Genomic DNA, 12,119 nt, shown 5'->3' on the forward strand with positions numbered 1-12,119 from the left:
TATTGTTTGGTATTTCCTAATTTACTGATTTCTTTTTTTTTTTAAAGATTTTTATTTATTTATTCATGAGAGACAGAGAGAGAGAGAGAGAGAGGCAGAGGGAGAAGCAGGCTCCCAAGGAGCAGAGAGCCCGACGCAGGACTCGATCCTGGGACTCCAGGATCATGACCTGAGCCGAAGGCAGACGCTTAACCATCTGAGCCACCCAGGCGCCCCCTAATTTACTGATTTCTGATTTTATATTATTTCCTTGTTTCTAGTTACTTTGGGTTTAATTCACTTTGCTTTTTCTTAAAATTATAAATTTCTCTTTAAGCACTTAACTATATTCCACAAATTTTCTATGTGTTTTTATTATCATTCAGTTTAAAGCATTTCCTAACTTCCCTTAGGATGTCTTATTGATTCATAGGTTATTTAGAAGTATGATGCTTAATTTCCAAATATTTGGGAATTTTTCACACTTTTATGTTATTGGTTTGTAACTTAATCCTGTTTTTTCTTCCCCCGCAGAGAACATATTCTGGATGATTTTAAATCTTCTAAAATTACTGAGACTTGTCCTATGGTCCAGCATATAATCTATCATAATGAATGTTCCATGCAGAGTGCTAAAGAATTCATAGTCTGCTGTTTTTGGATATATGTTCTATAAATATCAATTAAGTCAGGTTGGGTTTTACTGTTGATCAAAGTCTCTATTTACTTACTGATTTGTCTACTTGTTCTAAGAACTGTTGAAAGAGGACAGTTGAAACACCCAACTATAACTGTGGATTTGTCTATTTCTCCTTTTAATACTTATCAGTTTTTGTTTCATGTATTTTTAAGATGTATTGTTAGGTATACACACATGACAGTATGTCCTCTTGATGTTGTGGTGTCTTTTATCAGTACAAAATTTCCCCTTTATCTATGGTAAAGGTGTCTTTCTTCTTGTCTAGATGTCTATTTTGTCTAATATTAATTTAGCCACTTCAACTTTTGATGATTTTTCTTAGCATGGTTCACTTTACTTTTAATCTACCTGTGTCTTTTATATTTAAAACGTACTTCCTCTATCCAGTATACTAAGGGTTGGCAAATTATGGCCCATGGGAGAACTATGTTTTTTGGTAAATAAAGTTTTATTGAAACACAGACACAACCCCTTGTTTACATTTTGTCTATGGCTATTTTCTGGGGCTAAAACAGCAGAATTGGGTAGTTGTAACAGAAACTGTATGGTCCTCAAACCTAAAATATTTACTATCTATCCTTTGATGAAATGTTTGCCAACCCTTGTGAGTTTGTTTACTAGATTTTTATTAGTCTACCAAAATATACCAATTCACCAGAGTGTTTAGACAATTTACATTTAATATAATTATTATATAGTTGGATATAAACCTACCATCTTGCTATTTTCTATTTGACCCATCTCTTCTTTCATCTTCTGTTTCTGCCTTCTTCTGAATAAATTCAATTTTATTGTATCCCACTATACTCCTCTATTGACTTATTAGTCATCTCTCTGTATGTGGTTATTCTGGGATTTAGATATGCAACTTTAACTTATCACAGCATAGATTTAAATAATACCATATCACTTCCTAAATAACATAAAAATCTTGTGACATTTTACCTCCAATTCTCCCTCCCATTTTTCCCCCATTGTCGTACATTTTACCACTACATACATCAAAAACCTCACAATATTTCATATTTTTATTACTCTTTTGATTAAACAATTATTTTTTAATTAAAAATATTTTTATTTCAGTATAATTAACAGTGTTATATTCATTTCAGGTGTATAATATAATGATTCAACAATTCTATACATTACTCAGTGCTCATCACAAGAAATGTATTCTTAATTTCCTTTATCTATTTCACCCATCCCTCCACCCAACTCCCCTCAGTCAACCACCTGTTCTCTGTATTTAAGAGTCTTATTTTTTGTTTGTCTCTTTTTTTCTTTGTTCATTTGTTTTTCAATATGAGTGAAATCATATAGTATTTGGCTTTCTCTGTCTGACTCATTTCACTCAGCATTATACCCTCTAGGTCCACCCATTTTGTGGCAAATGGCAAGATCTCATTCTTTTTTATGACTGAGTAATATTGCAATATATATTTATGTCACGTCTTCTTTCTCCATTCATTTATGGATGCACATTTAGTGCATCTGTATCCTGGCTATTGTAAATAATGCTGCAATAAATACAGGGGTGCACATATTTTTTTCAAATTAATGTTTCCATTCACATTGGGTAAATACCTGTAGTAGAATTATTAGATCATATGGTATTTCAATTTTTGACTTTGAATTATCTTTTAAAAATTTTTAATGAGAAAAAACCAGTCTTTTATATTGACCTATGTATTTACTATTTCTGTGGCTTTTCATTCTTTTGTGTGAATTGTGTCTCATCTAATACCATTTTTCTTCTGCCTGAAGACTTCATTCAATATTTCTTGTAACAAACGTCTGCTGCCAATAAATTCCCTCAATTACTTTGTTGTTTTATCTGAAAATGCCATTATTTTGGATTATTTGCTGGATATATAATTTTAAGTTCATAGTTTTCTTTTGGTGCTAATCTCTTTCCAGTGTTTTCTGATTTTCATTGTTTCCGTAGAGAAGTCAGTAAATTTTTTATCTCTTGTGTTTTGTATGTAATGTGTCTTTTTTCTGGGCCTTTATGATTTTTCTTTTTATTACTGGCTTTCAGAAATGATGTCTTGGTGTGGTTTTCTTTCCTGTTTGAAATTAGTTGAACTTCTTGGTTTCATGAGTTTATGTTTTTCATGAAATGTGGAAAAAGTTTGGTCATTATTTCTCAAATATTTCTTCCTCCTGGAACTCCAATTACACATTTTTTTTTTTTAGATCACGTGGTATCAGGACACTGAAGTGTCATTCATTTATTTATTTTTTTCAGTTGTCTTACTCCCTGCTTCTGCTTGGAAAATTTCTTTAAAGTCCACTTATATTTTTACCTGCAGTGTCTAATGCATTGCTTAACCCATCCAGTGGATATTTCATTTCATCTGTGAGAATTTCTAGAGCTAAAGAACATATTTTCCATGACTGTCATCATTATTTTAATATTTTTCTTTAAATCTTGAATATGTAAACAATTAGCTGTGTTAAAGTCTTTGCTAATTACATCATCCCTGTCAATTCTTGGTCTGTTTTCCCCTGGATTCGCTACTGTATCTGGCATTACATATGGGGAGAGGCCAGCCCTCAGTCCATGCCATTTTCAGTGAGCTCAGAGGACATATGTGCCATATGTATGAGGATCCATGATCAAGTAGACACAATACCTTCTTCATAAGAATGTTAGAGTTAGAAATAGGAAGTAAAATAGTTTGAAAACATTTTAATACAAATATAAAATTAATGTTAAATATCCACAAATAAAGGCTATCTACGCAAGCCCACAAAGGTCAAATAAGCCTTCTAAATAAATAGTACAAGTCATCGTGATGTCCTCTGTTCTTTACACCTCTAAAAAAAAATGTCTGATTATTTGGATGAATTAGTTTCCTTATTTTGATAAAGCAATGAAAATTATATAAATTAATTGTTTTTTACTTCTTTCCCTCAATTTCAAACTTTCAGAAAAAAATCAAATGAACAAACAGAGAAGAAAAATGCAAACTAATGCTTGGCACATCCAACCCCCCACATTCCAGTTGATTGCTTCTGCTTTATTAAAATATATGTATTTATTCAGTAATTTGGAGTACAAAAGCAACATATGATTATTATAGCAACTTAGGAAAGCATATAAAAGAAGAGCAAAAATAAATTCACCCATCATTTTATACTAAAAGGTAATCTCTGTTACATTTTGGAGCATGTGTATAGACATTCACTTTTGTAAAAAACAAAAATGAGTAGTGAAAAGTTAGTTATGTCAGAATAGTTTATTCTATCAATATATGTTGAACATTTTAGTTGGACATTTGTTGGCCATTTTAGTTGTTTTCAAACATCATGATAAAATAATTATTTTTTTTAAAGATGTATTTTCTTATTTTAGAGAAAGAGAGCCAGCAGGAGGAGGGGCAGAGGGAAAGCGAGAGAGAAAGAATCTCAAGCAGACAACCTGCTGAGTGTGGGGCTTGATCCCAGGACCCTGAGACCATGACCTGAGCCGAAACCAAGAGTCAGACGTTTAACCGAATGAGTGACCCAGACACACCAAATAATCCTTGATAATACACTTAGGAAAAATTTTTAGAAATGTGATCCCTGGGTAAATCAGTACACACCTGTAAAGCTTTTGTTAGAGTTTCCTCCAGAGTTGTTTCTTTTGTTAGAGTTTCTTCCAGGAAGATAACACGAAGATGTTGGACTAGAACAACTGCTGAATCTCTCTCTAAGCATCAACTCCAGTAGGAATTATAGACAGAAAAAGCCAAGAATAAGAAAACTTGAAAATTCTTAGGGAAGGCAGGGTGGTATAGAGGACTGTTGTGAACTGGTGAATGTGCTTGGGCCTTGGAACCCAGGGTTCTAGGGCAGGAGGCAGCCTATCGACTGTGGAAGGACAAAACTGGAAGTGAACTGTTAGAGTTCTGTTTTTGATTCTTTTCTATCATTGCCTTGAAACAAAAATTGACTGCCCCCATATCTGCAGGGACTCAGACTACTATTCAAATGCCCGAGCACTGTGAATTGTGTAAGACTGTTGAATCACAGACCTGTACTTCTGAAACAAATAATACATTATATGTTAAAAAAAAAAAAAAAAGAAGATAGTAGGAAGGGAAAAATGAAGGGGGGGGGAAATTGGAGGGGGAGATGAACCATGAGAGACTATGGACTCTGAGAAACAAATTGGGGGTTCTAGAGGGGAGGGGGTGGGGGGATGGGTTAGCTTGGTGATGGGTATTAAAGAGGGCATGTATCGAATGGGGCACTGGGTGTTATATGCAAACAATGAATCATGGAACACTACATCAAAAACTAATGATGTAATGTATGGTCATTAACATAATAAAAAAACTAAAAGGTAACCTATTAAATGGGAGAAGATATCTGCAAATGACACATCTAATGAAGGGTCAGAACCCAAAATATATAAAGAACTGATACAACCTAATACCCCCCCAAAATAATCAAATAATCCAATTAAAAACGGGTAGAAGACATGAACAGACATTTCCCAAAGAAGACATACAGATGGCCAACACCCACATGAAAAGATGTTCAACATCTTTAATCATCAGGGAAATGCAAATCAAAACTACAACAAGGTATCAACTCATACCTCTCATAATGGCTAAAATAAAAAACACAAGAAACAACAAGTGTTGGCAAGGATGTGGAGAAAAAGGAACCCTCTTGCACTCTTGATGGGAATGCAAACTGGTGCAGTCACTGTGAAAACAGTATGCAGGTTCCCCCAAAAATTAAACATAGAATTGCCATGATCCAATAATTCCACTACTGGGTATTTATCTAAAGAATACAAAAACACTATTTTGAAAAGATATGTGCACCCCTCTGTTTATTACAGCATTATTTACAACAGCCAAGATATGGAAACAGCCCGTCTCCATCTATAGATGAATGGATAAGGAAGATATGGTATATATACACAATGGAATATTACTCAGCTATAAAAAGAATGAGATCTTGCCATTTGCAAAGACATAGAGAGATCTAGAGGGCATACTGCTAAGTGAAATATATCAGTCAGAGAAAGAAAAGTACCATAGAATTTCACTCATATGTATAATTTAAGAAACAAAACAAAGAAAAAAAGAGACAAACTGAAAAACACTCTTAACTATAGAGAAGAAACTGATGTTTACCAGAGGGGAGGTGGGTGGGGGGATAGGTAAAGTAGGTGAAGGGGATTAAAAGTATACTTATCGTGATGAGCACTGAAAATGTATAGAATTGCTGAATTACTATATTGTACACCTGAAATTAATATAACACTGTATGTTAACTGCACTGGAATTAAAATGATTTTTTTTTTAAGGAAAAAGAAAAAATACTACACTTATTTAAACAATGGTGTATAAAGTAATGCTGATAGAGTATCTTGGTAAAGTTTGCTGTCTTTAAAAATAGCTAGCAGCAAAGAAAAAGAAAAAGAAAAATTGACTGCAAGAGTTTTTTGTTTAGATAGTTGCAACATGATGGAATTGGGGAAGGTGAGAGAGACAATAGGATTTCAGAATGTATAAGAATCTCTTTAGGGAAGATATATAAATACTAAGCTGTTATTTTTAAGTAAGAAAAGATTAAAAAGAAGATACACAGGTGTGTGAAAAAAACTGAAATAAGATGGTAGAAACACTCAACTGTATCAAAAATTATAACCATTATATGTTTATTGACAATTTCTTGTTAGTGGGTCTATGAAATTCTTGCTTATAATCTCTACTCTTTTTTATTTTTGTAAGTGGAAATACCTTTAATTTTTCTTTTAATAATATGTGGTTACTATAAAGTTTCAAATTCTGGAGGTGAAGTGAAAATCTTCTAGGGTTAACTACAATTTGGTATATACTGTAAAGGACATTAGACCAGATGATTGCCTATCTTTTACCAATACTTACCTTCCCTGAACTTATATATTTTAGTTATTCTTTTGTCAAAATATTTACTTTTTACATAACCTTAACACATGTAACCAGAAGTACGGCAACAGTTTTAGAAGATGAAAGAAGTCAATACAGGGCATTCTTAACCAAAGTTTCTGTTTGTGGAATAGTAGCAAACTAATGGAGTACAGAATTAATTTAGGTATGTGGCAGTGGGAATTTAAGTGAAGCAACATCAGAGCCCATTGGTCAGGGTTAAAACACTGAATCCCTGGTTAGTTCAAAAGGTGGGGGGTGACCATTCCATGGCTCAGTTAGATGTGTACACTGAGACTGTCTAGGTTTTTCCCCAGTCAAAGGAAACTGGGTCTGGGCTATACATGCAGGTGAGGAGACCGTCAGGTGTCATCAGTACCTATGGGAGGAGACTGGAAGAAACAGAGGAAAAAATCTGAATAGATCAAAAACTGCTTAAAGACATCAATAGCATTCAAAAAATCTCGAAAAAATACTCAGAACTAGAGAGTTTAAAATGAGTTTTAACATACATTAAAGAAATAGCAAATTCATATCTTGTAAAGTTTTTTCAGAAAATAGATGAGTAAAAGCTGCCCATCTTATTTTATTAGGCTAGTGTAATCTTAATTGCAAAATAAGACAAGGAAAATGAAGAGAAAACAACTACAGCAGATTACACTTAAACAATGTAGATTCTAAAATCCTAAAATAAAATTTTTGCTAACCAAAAAATAACGTGTTAAAAATAATATGCCATGATCAAGTAGGATGTAAACTAGAAATGCAGGGATGGTTTCATATTAGAAATTCTATTCATATAATTGACAGCATTAATACACTACAGGATAAATGTCATGTGACTATTTCAAAGATGCATAAAAAACATTTTATAGGGTTCAATAGCTATTTATACATACCAAGCTAGAAATAGAAGAACTTTCTTAATTTAGTAAAGGTTATATATTAAAAACCTTCAGCAAGCATTATACTTAAGTGAGAAGTGAGATACTAGATGCATCCTTTTTAAGACTGGGCATAAGTTAGGGATGCCCACTGCCATTACTACTTGTTTAACATACTTCCAGAAGAATTGATCAAAGGTATTAGAGAGAAGAAAAAAGTAAAAGTATGAGGATGGGAGAGGTAGAAAGAAAACTTCCATTATTTGGAACTGATATATGATCATCTATCTAGAAAAAAGAACCTATTAAGAATTAGAGAGCTCAGCAATGTTGTTAAAACCAAGATAAAGTTTCAAAAAATCAGTACTATTTCTCTACACAAACAATAGACATCAAGAAAATATTTTAATTAAATATTTAAAATATTGATGTCTACTCAAAGAGCATCATGCACAAAATTAAAAAGTTGACATAATGGAAGCAGATAGTTTTTAATATCTAAAACTAACAGGAAATGAATATCTAGAATATACAACAAACTCTTAAAGAGCATTTATCGAAAGATAAGAACCCATACGAAAAATAAAGAGTACAAACAAGCAATTTCAGAAAAGGGAAGCCAAAAGGCCAATAAAAAGATGAAAATGTATTTAAACTCATTACTGATAAGAGGAATTAAAATTAAAACAATAAGCTATAAAATTATGCACATGAGATGGAAAATATTAGCAAGCTCAATAATGTCAAGGGTTGACAGGAATGAGAGGGTTACTGGGAGAGCAACTGGCAGGACTTTGTCAAATTAAGCATAAACATGTATCCTATTACCAGCAGTTGTGCTCCTGGATATATATCCCAAAGAAATCCTTGCAAAGTTCCATGATAAAACAAGTATGAGGCTATTTATCATAGCAGTGTTTGTTGTGACAAAAAATCTGGGTGGCAATCACTGGGAAATATAGGTAGTTAAAACATGGTAGCTACAAACTGTGGAATACTATGCAGCAGTTAGAAGCAATGTAAACATGACAACGTTAAGTAAATGATAAACACATAAGGTTAAATAAAATAAAATAGGGTACAAAACAAGATACACAGCATAATATCATATATGCATAATAAAATTTTATATACATAAAATGGGGGAGGGGACAGGGTGGAGATATAATTAACGCAAGCCCAACTGAGAGACCCATGAAGGGTCATAATATATTCTCTTTTTTTTTATTTATTTGAAATTTTCTGTTTAAAATATTTAAAAACATGTATATAAAACAATACTCACATTATGAAAATACATATAAACCAAAGAGAGCGTTTCAGTAGTTATTATAATGACTATCATATTAGAATGGTTCCCTATGGGTCAAGGTCAGGAGTATGGGACTAGAAACAAAAATAAAATGTATAAATAAATAATATCAGTACTTTGCATGGACCAATGATGACAATGTACAATGAACTACGGAGCATGTTTAGCTCTGTTTTTTTTTATGCAAAAGATCCTTTAAAAAAAAAAAAATCCCTTAATGGCTATTTTTTCTTAAATTGGAAGGATCTGGTTTTAGCTTGTGGAGATGAAGGAACTACAAAAATAATTGTCTAATTATTATAATTCAGAAAACAATTGAATAGCTGTTCCAAGTAACCAACTCACCATATGTAACTATAGAAATGAATTAGAAATAAGTAATGTCATTTATATTTTCAAGATAAGTCATTTCTGACAATATTCATCACAAAAAACTAGCAAATCAGTAAGCTGCTACCCACAAATTAAGAAGAAAAAATAGACTCTAAAGTACTTGCACTCTAAAAGAATAAAGAGAAATAGAACAAAGGGAAAAAATTTCCGCACCAGAGGCTGTAAACTGTTTTATTTGGTTCACACAGTTGGCAAAAGTAGGTTTTTTCACAGGCAAAATTTTGTGCTGACATTAAAAAATTAGGACTTTTCAAAATCCATATTTGTTTCTTCCGAAAAAATCTTAAAGTCAGATTTTACAGGTCTCTTATTTCCACCTAGAGAGGATTCTAGAGCTGAACAAAAGCGCCCCATTTACTGGTCACATACTCTCCAAGGTTACATTGTACCTGCCTGACATGCAACATTTTTTTAAAATACCTTTTTTGCATTTTGTACTCCTCATATCTCACTCAAAATTCTACCAAAATATATTCAAAAATTTACTTAGTAATGTAAGCATGTAAGCAGTCATGGGAGGCATGAGCAGAACATGCTAAATGAAAGGATATGATGGATCAAGACAAATCTTTGGGTACTCGAGAAATAGTGAAAAGAGGTTTGGTATTCAGAGGTAATACTGTGAGTATTTGAAACTATGACAGGGTTTTTTGGAGTGGTTAAAGAACAAGTTTCTAATGTAGTTAAGGAACTGATTAATGAATATAGTACATTAAGAAGAAAGTGCAATGGATAGTAGTTTCTGTTTAATTATTCTTTCAAATTAAACACTACCGAGTTCTGCTCACAGTTTTAATGGAAGCTACTTCATTTCTTCTCCATTCTTCTTAATTGGTTTATATACTTCCATAATAATATATCAATTTTATCAATTGCCTGTTATAAATGAAATATGATAATTCCTGTCAAGATAGTGTTAGGGCATACAAATTTGTGTCTGAATATGAATGAATGTGGTTTTGAGGTTGCTTAGGTAGGGCCAGTGATAAAGCCAGTTTTGCAACTCAAAGTACAGTCTGGAAATCCTAGTCATTTAAATGAGATTATTCATGATGTTGTATTTATTACTTACCTTGAGTATCTATGTTTTAAAGATCTTGTCTGTAAACCATATAACCTTCAATGTCTACTTGCCACATGTAGAAACTGATTTCCTCAAAAAGCATCTAAAAAAGAAACAAGAAAATATGAATTTGAAGATATATTGTTTCATTTATTTTAAATATAAAAGCAGATGTCAAAATTATTCTTTATGACTGTATTTGGTAAATTTGGATAAGGGGAAGTGTATCTCATAGGACATATTTTATATAAATAAACAGTAGTAATAATGAGATTTTTCTATTTAGAAGAATCAGAAATTTCTACGAATACATATTTTGATTCATGTCACAAAATTTTATACTTTCTACAGTACTAATTTTATCTGGCTACTTAGCTTCTATAAGCATTGTTAAGAAATATAATTTTAGGTATGCCTGGGTGACTTGGTTGGTTGAGCTTCCTACTCTTGATTTCAGCTCTGGTCGTGATCTCAGGGTTGTGGGATCAAGCTCCGAGTTTGGGATTCTCTCTCTCCATCTCCCTCTACCTCTCCCCCCAAGCCCCCATTTGTGCTTGCTCTCAATAAATAAATAAATAAATAAAACATTAAAAAAATATATAATTTTAAATACATTGATTCTGATGTCCTACATGAACACAGCCCTACCCTAGAAAATATTTCCTTATTCAAAATAGATTACAAAAATATATTCTTGATTACATCTGAGTTGCTTATAAATGCCAGTATCATGGAGATCAACTAGTTACTGTCCTCATAAAAAAAGGTCAATGTCACTTAAATTACCCAGTCAGTACTTTCCACCAACCTAGGGAAGCTTTGCAGAAGTCTTTTAAGAGAAATTGCCACTAAAAGAGAATTAGGATTATCCAGAGAAAATGTTCTTTGCTGAAAGATTTTGATTCTGACTCTCCTTGATTTTTTAAAGAAGCCTAAGACAAGCAGTTAGGGAAATAGGATTTGGAGGCTGAGTGCCATACCTTTAGTACGTGGTTTTGAGTACTATGGATTCCCAAGCCAAACATCAATAATTTTTGGATTAAACAACATGATTATTCCTTTTGGTCATTAGTGTAGATCTCTCATCTGTGTAGTTTCTCAGTCTCAGCTGCACATTAAAAACACTCGAGACACTTTTAACTATATTGAGACTCGGTATATTTCTTAGATATTGGGCCAGGGTGTAGATATATTTTTTTTAAAAGCCACTAAGGAAGGATATCTGTTCTTCAGGCAAAGAAACAATCTCCCTGCAATTATTTCATTTAATTTCTACAGATCAATAAGACTAACTTCAAAAAAATACTGTCTACAGATATCTATGAAAACTACTGAAAACTTGCTAATCTGACTACTAACAAGTATGACATAAATGGTGGTTGCAGTGAATTTCAAAGTACAATGCACTTAAGGAACGAAAGGTACTACTTTAAAATGTAGATTCCTGCCAGGTGTCATGCTGGAGATCTTGATTCAGAGAAACTAGGCTAAGGCCATGGATTGTCTATTTTTATAGACATCTCTGGTGATTATAATGCAAAAGGTCTATAGTTCCTATAAAATAGTGGTATAAGAATTTATGAACACTACTACTAGACTCATTATTAGCATTTATAAAAATACTTCTTGAGTTTTATTCTAAGGTAATATTTCTAATCTTAAAAGATAATCCTGAGATGCTCAGGATAAGAAATAACTTTAAATGTAAGACTTTAGCAATAAATCAATGCAGATAAACTAAAATAATGTTTATGGATAATATATTTTGTAAGTTGTGCTATTCTCCTAAGTAAACTGTATAGGTAATCAACAAAATACTGTGGCAAACAAGAAAAAACTAGATTATATTCTGTAATGAGAATTTAACCTAAAA

At 32.4% G+C, this 12,119-nt stretch overlaps 1 long non-coding RNA gene across 1 annotated transcript in view; it reads right to left on the reverse strand.

The window, feature by feature from the left end:
- Positions 1-5,988: 5,988 nt before the first annotated feature.
- LOC118012468 overlaps positions 5,989-12,119 on the reverse strand; it is a 175,309-nt gene continuing 169,178 nt past the window's right edge. The window contains exons 2-3 of the long non-coding RNA XR_004679713.1: positions 10,256-10,349; positions 5,989-6,986 (exon numbers count right to left, since the gene is read on the reverse strand). This is a non-coding gene — a long non-coding RNA (uncharacterized LOC118012468). The remainder of the gene's footprint in view (positions 6,987-10,255; positions 10,350-12,119) is intronic.

This window comes from Mirounga leonina, unplaced genomic scaffold, assembly GCF_011800145.1.
Source record: "Mirounga leonina isolate KUSES-001 unplaced genomic scaffold, KU_Mleo_1.0 Mir_151, whole genome shotgun sequence".
Classification (NCBI taxonomy): Eukaryota; Metazoa; Chordata; class Mammalia; order Carnivora; family Phocidae; genus Mirounga; species Mirounga leonina.